The 11,064-nt window shown below is 47.4% G+C and overlaps 4 non-coding genes across 4 annotated transcripts; all 4 read left to right on the top strand.

The window, feature by feature from the left end:
* The first annotated feature begins 3,332 nt into the window (after positions 1 to 3,332).
* On the top strand, positions 3,333 to 3,420 carry LOC130268178 (small nucleolar RNA U13). The gene has a single exon (XR_008843532.1). It is a non-coding gene; the product is annotated as a small nucleolar RNA U13 (small nucleolar RNA).
* Positions 3,421 to 3,783: 363 nt separating this feature from the next.
* Positions 3,784 to 3,982, top strand: LOC130267795 (U2 spliceosomal RNA). Its single transcript, XR_008843288.1, has one exon. It is a non-coding gene; the product is annotated as a U2 spliceosomal RNA (small nuclear RNA).
* Positions 3,983 to 5,734: 1,752 nt separating this feature from the next.
* LOC130268171 (small nucleolar RNA U13) lies at positions 5,735 to 5,831 on the top strand. The gene has a single exon (XR_008843526.1). It is a non-coding gene; the product is annotated as a small nucleolar RNA U13 (small nucleolar RNA).
* A 2,250-nt stretch (positions 5,832 to 8,081) lies between these two features.
* Positions 8,082 to 8,185, top strand: LOC130268179 (small nucleolar RNA U13). Its single transcript, XR_008843533.1, has one exon. It is a non-coding gene; the product is annotated as a small nucleolar RNA U13 (small nucleolar RNA).
* The last annotated feature ends 2,879 nt before the right edge of the window (positions 8,186 to 11,064 follow it).

The following is an 11,064-nucleotide window of genomic DNA, read 5'->3' as shown; positions in this document are numbered from 1 at the left end:
GAAACATAGCTTGCTCTATAACGCTGTTTGGAATGGAATAAACTCCATCGAATTCGGCACTTCTGGGGACTACACTGGAAAAATGCAGAAACTAAGATGTTTGTCTTGCAGATGCTGCAGTGATGGGTTTTGGCTGGAAGAAGTCGTCATGTCGGTCTGAGCCAGAAGGAGAACAGAAGGAAAGAGGACGATGCTGACCGTAAAAGATGTAAATTGTGAGTCAGTTAATGTAACTGTATGTATATTATTGCACAACATGACTGGGGTCTGACCCTGTGGTCTGTATTGTGGTGGGGTCTGATTCGGGGGTCTGTATTATGGTGGGTGGTGATTCTGGGGCAGGGCCGTTTAAAGGAATTTGGGGGCCCCAAGCAAAATAGACAGGGAGGCCCCCTCCCCTCCCCACAGGGGGCATTATATGTGAGGGGCACATGACAGGGGGGCATTATATGGGCACATGACAGGGGGAAGCCCTGTCATGTGCCCCTCACATATAATGCCCCCATATGATGTGCCCCTAATATATAATACCCCCTGTCCTGTGCCCCCCCCCCACATATAATGCCCCCCTGGCATGTGCCCCTCACTTATAATAAACCCTGCCATGTGCCCCTCACATATAATGACCCCTGTGCTGTGTCCCTCATATATAATACCCCCTGTCCTTTGCCCCCCACATATAATGCCCTATGTCCTGTGCCCCTCACATATAATGCCCCCATCATGTTCCCCTCACATATAATGCCCCCTGTCCTGCCCCCTCAGGGGGCAATATACGTGAGGGGCACAGGACATGGGACATTATATGTGAGGAGCACAGGACAGGGGTTATTATAAGTGAGGGGCACATGTCAGGGGGGCATTATATGTGAGGGGCACATGACAGGGGGGGCATTATAAGTCAGGGGCATATGTCAGGGGGCATTAAATGGGCAAATTACAGGGGGGGGACTGTCATGTGCCCCTCACATATAATGCCCCCTTATCATGTGCCCCCCACATATAATGCCCCCCTGACATGTGCCCCTCACTCATAATAACCCGTCATGTGCCCCTCACATATAATGCCCCCCTGTCCTGTGCCCCCCACATATAATGCCCTATGTCCTCTGCCCCTCACATATAATGCCCCCGTCATGTTCCCCTCACATATAATGCCCCCTGTCCTGCCCCCTCAGGGGGCATTATATGTGAGGGGCACAGGACAGGGGTTATTATAAGTGAGGGGCACATGACAGGGGGGGCTGTCATGTGCCCCTCACATATAATCCCCTGTACCATAGCGCTCAAGCAGCTCTCACCTTTCTCACACGCTGCTCTGTTCTTGCAGTGTGAGCCACAGGGATGTAATCTCAGGGCGCTGGCAGCTCACACTGCAAATACAGAGCAACCTGTGAGAAAGGTGAGGGAACGGTGGAGCGGGACAGCTGACAGCTCCACCATGCTACAGGACAGGAGGGGCTTTAGTCTCTGCCTCCCGTCCCGCTCCAGGCTCTCGCACTGCTGGCCTGGCCTGTCAACAGGGCGAGCTGCAGAACTGGGATAGGGGCAGGAGGACGGCCCGGCAGGACAAGCACCGGCTCTGCTCGGGGCCCCAAGCAACTGCTTGGTTTGCCTATCCTGTAGCGACGGGCCTGTTCTGGGATCTGTATTATGTAAAGGGGGGAGGGTCTGTATTGTGGTGGGGTCTGATTCTGGGGTCTGTATTATGGTGGGGTCTGTATTGTGGTGGGGTCTGATTCTGGGGTCTGTATTATGGTGGGGTCTGATTCTGGGGTCTGTATTATGGTGGATGGTGATTCTGGGGTCTGTATTGTGGTGGGGTCGGATTCTGGGGTCTGTATTATGGTGGGGTCGGATTCTGGGGTCTGTATTATGGTGGGTGGTGATTCTGGGGTCTGTATTATGGTGGGGTCTGATTCTGGGGTCTGTATTATGGTGGGGTCTGATTCTGGGGTCTGTATTATGGTGGGTGGTGATTCTGGGGGTCTGTATTATGGTGGGTGCTGATTCTGGGGTCTGTATTATGGTGGGTGGTGATTCTGGGGTCTGTATTATGGTGGGGCCTGATTCTGGGGTCTGTATTATGTAAAGGGGGGAGGGTCTGTATTGTGGTGGGGTCTGATTCTGGGGTCTGTATTATGGTGGGGTCTGTATTGTGGTGGGGTCTGATTCTGGGGTCTGTATTATGGTGGGGTCTGATTCTGGGGTCTGTATTATGGTGGATGGTGATTCTGGGGTCTGTATTGTGGTGGGGTCTGTATTATGGTGGGGTCTGATTCTGGGGTCTGTATTATGGTGGATGGTGATTCTGGGGTCTGTATTGTGGTGGGTGCTGATTCTGGGGTCTGTATTATGGTGGGGTCTGATTCTGGGGTCTGTATTATGGTGGGTGGTGATTCTGGGGTCTGTATTATGATGGGTGCTGATTCTGGGGTCTGTATTATGGTGGGGCCTGATTCTGGGGTCTGTATTATGTAAATGGGGGAGGGTCTGTATTGTGGTGGGGTCTGATTCTGGGGTCTGTATTATGGTGGGGTCTGATTCTGGGGTCTGTATTATGGTGGGGTCTGATTCTGGGGTCTGTATTATGGTGGATTGTGATTCTGGGGTCTGTATTGTGGTGGGGTCTGTATTATGGTGGGGTCTGATTCTGGGGTCTGTATTATGGTGGATGGTGATTCTGGGGTCTGTATTGTGGTGGGGTCTGTATTATGGTGGGGTCTGATTCTGGGGTCTGTATTATGGTGGGGTCTGATTCTGGGGTCTGTATTATGGTGGGGTCTGATTCTGGGGTCTGTATTATGGTGGATGGTGATTCTGGGGTCTGTATTATGGTGGGGTCTGATTCTGGGGTCTGTATTATGGTGGGTGGTGATTCTGGGGTCTGTATTATGGTGGGTGCTGATTCTGGGGTCTGTATTATGGTGGGTGGTGATTCTGGGGTCTGTATTATGGTGGGTGGTGATTCTGGGGTCTGTATTATGGTGGGTGGTGATTCTGGGGTCTGTATTATGGTGGGGCCTGATTCTGGGGTCTGTATTACACAGGTCTGTATTACAATGGTTGTTCTCACTGTAAGGTCCTTGCAGCGAGAACAATATATAGGGAAAATTCTGTAAAAACAAAAACACCTTGTGACAAGCCCCACCCCCACCAAGCCACAAGCCACAAGCCACACAAATGTTGTCGGCGCACCAAGCGACTTTGAAAAAAGTTTTCAGCACAGCACTACCAAAAGGTTGCCTACCCCTGCTCTAGAGTATGGTCACCTTAATGTTAGTGAGGGTTCTCCACCCTCCAGGGTTATACTGAGCGCACAGAGAACTGTGATCTGTCTGGTTCAGTGCTATGATGAATGGGTGAGCACACAGCTGTGTGACCTACCTGTTACGCCTGATGCACATTACCCTTCTGATACAGAACTTAAGGGGTTGTACAAGTCTGTGACCGTTAGAAACGACTGTTGGTATTAAAAAATTTAATTTTAAATTGTCAGTTACATAAATAAAGATACAAGCATAAGCGCAGCTGTAGGTACTAATCACATAAGATGGCTACTCTAATAAACTTAAAGGGGTACTCCGGTGGAAAACTTTTTTTTATAAATCAACTGGTGCCAGAAAGTTAAACAGATTTGTAAATTACTTCTATTAAAAAATCTTAATCCTCCCAGTACTTATTAGCTGCTGAATACTACAGAGGAAATTATTTTCTTTTTCGAACACAGAGCTCTCTACTGACATCACGAGCACAGTGCTCTCTGCTGACATCTCTGCTGACATCGCTTCTCTGCCTTTTGGCTAAGATCAAGTGTAGTATCTGTTCTTATCAGTTTCATGCTGGTGGAGAGACACGCCAGTGTGGGGCTGGTGGGGATGGGTGCTGCATGAAGGGGCTGGTGTACCGGGGCTGGTGCCACGTAACAAGCTCAACGGCTATCCTGATGTGACCTGTTTCCTCCGGGTCTCGCCATAAGGTTGGGGGGTGTAGAGCCGAGGTACGTCTGTGCCTTGGGGAGTGGTGACCCTGAGGTGCTGATTAGTGTTGCTCGCGAATATTCGCAATTCGAATATTATTTGCGAATATCGCATATTCGCGAATATAGCGCTATATATTTGTAATTACGAATATTCGTTTTTTTTTTTTTTTTCTTCACAGTACACATCACAGTGATCACCCCTCTCTGCTTCCAGCTTGTGTGGTGTAAAGAAGGCTGTAATACTACTGTGTGAGACTGGCGTGCGAAAATTAGCATATGCAAATTTTCGCGTATGTAAATTTTTTGTATGCTAATTTTCACATATGTTAATTTTCGCATACGCGAATTTACGCATATGCGAAAATAAAACGAGAATATAACGAATATGCGAATATTCGCGAATATATGACGAATATTCGTCCATATATTCGCGAATATTCGCAAATTCGAATATGGCCTATGCCGCTCAACACTAGTGCTGATACTCATTGGGTGTTACAACGCACTGAGTGAATGCACTGCACCATTACTCTTCACCCTTGGTACCCCGGCCTTCTGGCTAGGAACAGGGCAATTTTTAGAGATCTGGCTGGATGACTGGGCAGTATATCTGCACTTGTCCACTTTTTTTTTTTTTTTTTTTGTCACTGTGCCACATTTGTGTCTTTATTTGTACATAGGATGTGTAGGGGAGGTGTGTGTGGCCATTAGGTTCCTCACCTCCCTGCAACTCCTGGGCATCTTGGCTTTGGTCAAGATGCCATCAGTATACGGCTCCTCGGCTGATACCTTGGTTGAAGCCAGGAGCATTTTTGTCTCCTTAGTAGCTTCGGTGAAAAGGGGCCTTCTGGCCCGGAAGTGAAGGGTTGGTTTGTTGTGCATGTTTTTTTTTTAGTGTGGCACTTTGGGTGATAGAGAGCACTTGCCTCGGCTCTTAAAAAAAAAAACACAGCTGTGTGATATGTGTGACCTACCTGTTACAATGTGGCACATTACCCTTCTGAGCTGAACCGGTGGTCTTTATGTGTTAATATTAGATTGGAATATTTACGCTTCTCAGCCTTTTTACTGAGATCAAGTGTAGTATCTGTTCTTATCAGATGGCTCGCTGCTGAGGATCAGGTGTACCAGTGTGTTCTGGGGCTGGCATCATGTAACCAGATCAATGGCTACCCTGATAAGACCTGGTCATTGGATTGGGGGGGGGTAGAGCCAAGGTACTTTTGTGTATTGGGGAGTAATGTTACTGATGTGTTTAAACTCCCGGGGGACGGTCCTCACTGAGTGGTACTGAAGACAGACAGGTGAAGTCCAGCAAAGCGGCATTGAGTAAAAGCGTATTCTTTATTCAAGCTTGGTTGCTATGGGCAACTGTTCAACTTTTCCTCTGTACAGGTTTTGATAAATCTCCCCAAATAAATCTGCTGCTGCAGAGTCCCATGTAACACCTGTAGATTAAGATTTGCTGTGGACCTGGTGCAGATTTCACCCTTTGCATGTTCAGGTGTTCTTCCCTGTTCTGTGTGGCCAAAAAAGACATGTGAATCTCCCATTACAGCCTTCTACAACCTAAATTTACTTTCTTACTGATCATGTGATGATGTTATATATCTTACTGATCATATGATGTGTTATATATCTTACTGATCATGTGATGTGTTATATAGCATGAAAGCTCTAGAGTATGGTCTCCTTAATGTTAGTGAGGGTTCTCCACCCCCCAGGGTTATACTGAGCACACAGAGAATTGTGATCTTTCTGGTTCAGTACTATGATGAATGGGTGAGCACACAGCTGTGTGATATGTGTGACCTACCTGTTACGACTGATGCACATTACCCTTCTGAGCTGAACTAGTGGACTTAATGTGTTAATGTTAGATTGGAATATTTATACTACTCAGCCTTTTGATTGAGATCAAGTGTAGTATTGGTTCTTATCAGGTGGCCCGCTGCTGAGGAGCAGGTGTACTGGGGCTGGTATTATGTAACCAAATAAACAGCTACTGTGATCAGATCTGGTCGTTGGGTTGGGTGTGTAGAGCCAAGGTACTTTTGTGTAACATCGGGAGGAATGTTACTGAGGTATCTAAACTCCCTGGGGATGGTCCTCCCACAGCACTGCACCATATCTTTTCACCTTTGGCATCACCCTTGGAATCTCGGTCTTCGTGCCAGGGTCATGAACATTTTTATAGATTCGGCCGGATGTTCGGGCAGTAATTCACTGCATTCATCCACTTAGTTATTTGCACGCCTTTTTTTCACTGTGCCACATTTGTCATGTTTATGTTCATTTGGATTGGTCAGGGTGCGGTGTCCTTCCTGGTGGTCTAGGGAGGTTTGTGTGGCCTTCTAGTTCCTCACCTCACTGCAACTCCGGGAGAAATGTCATCAGTATACAGTTCCTAAATAGATGCCAGGAGCACTCGAACAAGTGACATCAAACCCAGACCCTTGTAGGTGTCTTCTGGCCCGGAGGTGGAGGGTAGGTTTGTTGGGGGGCCTCTCTTCTTTTGGAGAAGGGCTTGTGTGCCCAAGGCATTACAGGGAGGTGAGGAGCCTGATAGCCACACACCTCCCCTAGACCAGCAGGGCACCCAGAAGGGCTACATCGCCCTGACAAATCCTAGTAAATGGGATGAGCACAAAACGTGGACACAGTAACATAAAACAAATAAATAAGTGAATGTGCACACTGTGATAATGCCCAGACATCCGTCCGGATCTATAAAAATGCTTCGATCCTAGCCAGAAGGCCGGGATACTTAAGGTTAGTACCCAGAAGAGTGAGAGAAATAGTGCGTTCTACATGCCATCTTTTAAGTGGGGCGACTAACTCCCAAGTGAATTCTGTTACCCTGGGGTCACCACTCCCAGGGCACTTTTGCACCTTGACTCTTACTCTACCTGGACCGTACGGCCAGATCCAGCATAAACCGGTCTCATGAAGGATATACAGCCATCTCTAGTACACCTGCCCCGCTGTATGGTTCCCCATCCTGCCTTGGTGGTCTTCCGCACCGCCCAGGGGGGTGGACATTAAAAAAAAACTCCTGCTGGCTGACGGGCTTTTAACCTGCACGTTGTGACACTTTGCTCCGAATAAAGGATTATCGTTTCACCGCCGCCTGATGTGTGCCGTCCTCTTCTTCCCGGTCGTCTGATCTGCATTACTGCTTGTTCCTGGGACTGAGCACCGTACCGGCGGATCCACGCTGCATACAGGTCCGTACCTCCGCTTCTTACCACATCTCCTCTATTGCGAACATTGCCGTTGTGAGGGAGTGCATAGACACCTGTGCCGATCGCTCTGCCTATAGTGTTGAACTTAAAAAAAAAACTACTTGTCCAAGAGGCTAAAATGGAACACATCTACTTGTCCTGGTATACAAAATAATTTCAACCAAAATAGTACGTAAATATGGTCTTTATTAGTTTTTGCGCTTTTGTTTTCTCCTCCTTGCCCTATAATAGCCATAACTATTATTATTTCCATCTAAAGACCCAAATGAGGGCTTGTTTATTTAGGCACCAATTTTACTTTGCAATGATACCTTTCATTCTTCCATAACATATGCTCATATGCTTCTATTAAAAAATCTTAATCCTACCAGTTCATATCAGCTGCTGAAGTTGAGTTGTTTTTTCTGTATGACCACAGTGTTCTCTGACACCTTTGTCTGTCTCAGGAATTGTCCAGAGCAGGAGAGGTTTGTTATGGGGATTTGCTCATGCTCTGGACAGTTCCTGACATGGACAGACAGAGATGTCAGCAGACAGCACTGTTGTCATGCAGAAAAAACAACTCAACTTCAGCCGCTGATAAGTACTGGTAGGATTAAGATTTTTTTTTTTTTAAAGAAGTAATTTACAAATCTGTTTAACATTCTGGAGCCAGTTGATATGTAAAAAAATAGCTTTTCACTGGAATATCTCTTTAATATGTTTTTTTTTTATTATTAATCTTTATTTTATTTTTTTTATACACTTTATTAGATTCCTCATACAAATCAATGCAGTTCTTGATCTGTGGGTTGAGCCTGCACCAGGCAGGCTCAATCAAATACAGATCCACGGCAGCCATAAAAGGAGAGGTAAGCCCTCTGGCTACCTCCACAGTGGAGTGGATGAATGGGTGAGCACACAGCTGAGTGATATGTGTGACCTACCTGTTACGACGTGGCACATTACCCTTCTGAGCTGAAACAGTGGTCTTTGTGTGTTAATGTTAGGTTGGAATATCTGTTTCTCAGTCCTTTGATTGAGATCAAGTGTAGTATCTAACAAAATGAAAAGATAACACCAGCGCTGAATAGATCCTGTACAAGCTGCCTAGATACAACAGGTGGATTTCGGCTAAAACCACCAAAAATGGAGCTGTATACAATATATATAAATATGTATTTTAATAATAAAAACTACAAAATAGTGATAGAAGCTCACTTACTAAAATGTGTATGGAGCTTGTCCCTTTGTACATGCTTTTTGTGCTTGGAGTAGTTTTCAGGAGTCCGTGGTTCCAGTCAGCCTAGTAGCCGGGAGATCTGCCCCGGCCGGTGGCATCTCACCGGTTTGCTGTACTGTTGGTAGATTATGGAGTGCTGTGACCTAGCGATGCGAGTGATGTCACTACTACAGGCAGAGCGCGAGGCCAAAATGCAACTAACGCGTTTCGTAAAGTAACGCTTTCCTTCATCAGAGATGGACATGAAGGGGGGTTGTAGTCTAGCAACAGCTAGTGGAAGGATGGTGGATGTGCGGTGCGGGTGAGTTGGAGAAAGGATGGGAGATGTGCGAACAAACTGTGTCCCCGTCACCATGAGAGAGGGTAGCAGGGATGGAGTGTGAAGGAGCGGGCTGTAAGACTGAAAACTTTTTTCAGGGAGATTTATCAAAACCTGCCTCCTATCATTTTTTTCAAAGAGGGGCATGCTGTCTGGACATGCTGGGAGTTGTAGTTTTGCAACAGCTGAAGACACACTCTTTGGAAAACACAGTCTTTATGAGGTTAATAATGCCATTCTTTCCTTGAGATTTGTGGCACAGATGCAAATACTTTAGAGCAGGGGTTCTCAACCAGGCGTACGTGTACCCCTAGGGGTAAGCCAAGGGTTATGCGGGGCTACGACAATTCACTGACAAATACCTGCCTAGCATTGGCCAGTATTTATCAGTGCAGAGCGGGAATTGGACACCGTGGCAGCTCACTATACTGTACCATGGCCAGAGCTGTGGCCACTTTACGTGAGCTGCAGTGGCTGCTGGGCCTGACAGGTGACGTCCCTGATGTTGTGCGGATGTGCCGTCATTGCGGCCCCCCTGACTCCCAGCGAACGGGATAAACACAGGCCTGGTAAGCATGTCAAACTAAGTGTAACACCGCAGTGTGGGAGGGTGTCATTATACACTGCTCAAAAACATAAAGGGAACACTAAGATAACACATCCTAGATCTGAATGAATGAACTAATTGTATGAAATACTTTCGTCTTTATATAGTTGAATGCGCTGACAACAAAATCACACAAAAATTATCAATGGAAAACAAATTTATCAACCCATGGAGGTCTGGATATGGAGTCACACTCAAAATCACAGTGGAAAACCTCACTACAGGCTGATCCAACTTTATGTAATGTCCTTAAAACAAGTCACAATGAGGCTCAGTAGTGTGTGTGGCCTCCACCTGCCCGTATGACCTCCCTACAACGCCTGGGCATGCTCCTGATGAGGTGGCGGATGGTCTCCTGAGGGATATCCTCCCAGACCTGGACTAAAGCACCCGCCAACTCCTGGACAGTCTGTGGTGCAACGTGGTGTTGGTGGATGGAGCGACATGATGTCCCAGATGTGCTCAATCGGATTTGGGTCTGGGGAACGGGCGGGCCAGTCCATAGCACCAATGCCTTCCTCCTGCAGGAACTGCTGACACACTCCAGCCGCATGAGGTCTAGCATTGTCTTGTATTAGGAGGAACCCAGGGCCAACCGCACCAGCATATGGTCTCACAAGGGGTCTGAGGATCTCATCTCGGTACCTAATGGCAGTCAGGCCTCCTCTGGCAAGCACATGGAGGACTGTGCGGCCCCTCAAAGAAATGCCCCCCCTACACCTTTACTGACCCACCGTCAAACCGGTCATGATGGAGGATGTTGCAGGCAGCAGAACATTCTCCAAGGTGTCTCCAGACTCTGTCACGTCTGTCACATGTGCTCAGTGTGAACCTGCTTTCATCTGTGAAGAGCACAGGGCACCAGTGGTGAATTTGCCAATCTTGTTGTTCTCTGGCAAATGCCAAACATCCTGCACGGTGTTAGGCTGTAAGCACAACCCCCACCTGTGGACATCGGGCCCTCATACCATCATCATGGAGTCTGTCTCTGACTGTTTGAGTGGACACATGCACATTTGTGGCCTGCTGGAGGTCATTTTGCAGTGCTCCTCCTTCTCCTCCTTGCACAAAGGTGGAGGTAGCAGTCCTGCTGCTGGGTTGTTTCCCTCCTACGGCCTCCTCCATGTCTCCTGGTAGCGCCTCCATGCTCTGGACACTACGCTGACAGACACAGCAAACCATCTTACCACAGATCGCATTGATGTGCCATCCTGGATGAGCTGCACTACCTGAGCCACTCGTGTGGGTTGTAGACTCCATCTCATGCTACCACTAGAGTGAAAGCACCGCCAGCATTCAAAAGTGATCAAAACATCAGCCAAGAAGCATAGGAACTGAGAAGTGGTCTGTGGTCACCACCTGCAGAACCACTCCTTTATTAGGGGTGTCTTGCTAATTGCCTATAATTTCCAACTGTTGTCTGTTCCATTTGCATAACAGCATGTGAAATTGATTGTCAATCAGTGTTGCTTCCTGAGTGGACAGTGTGATTTCACAGAAGTGTCATTGACTTGGAGTTACATTTTGTCAAGTGTTCCCTTTATCTATTTGAGAAGTGTATGTATCTCATATATTGGCCCAGGGGGATCGGAGGGGGGAATAATGGCACAAGGGGATTAAGTATCGCATTAGAAAGGTAAGCACACGCCATTATGAAATTAAAGGAAAACTGCCAGCGGTACAGTGCAA

The sequence above is a fragment of the Hyla sarda genome, chromosome 4, assembly GCF_029499605.1.
Source record: "Hyla sarda isolate aHylSar1 chromosome 4, aHylSar1.hap1, whole genome shotgun sequence".
NCBI lineage: Eukaryota > Metazoa > Chordata > Amphibia > Anura > Hylidae > Hyla > Hyla sarda.
Note: the sequence above shows the minus strand (reverse complement) of the source record. Positions and strands in the feature narration are given on the sequence as shown.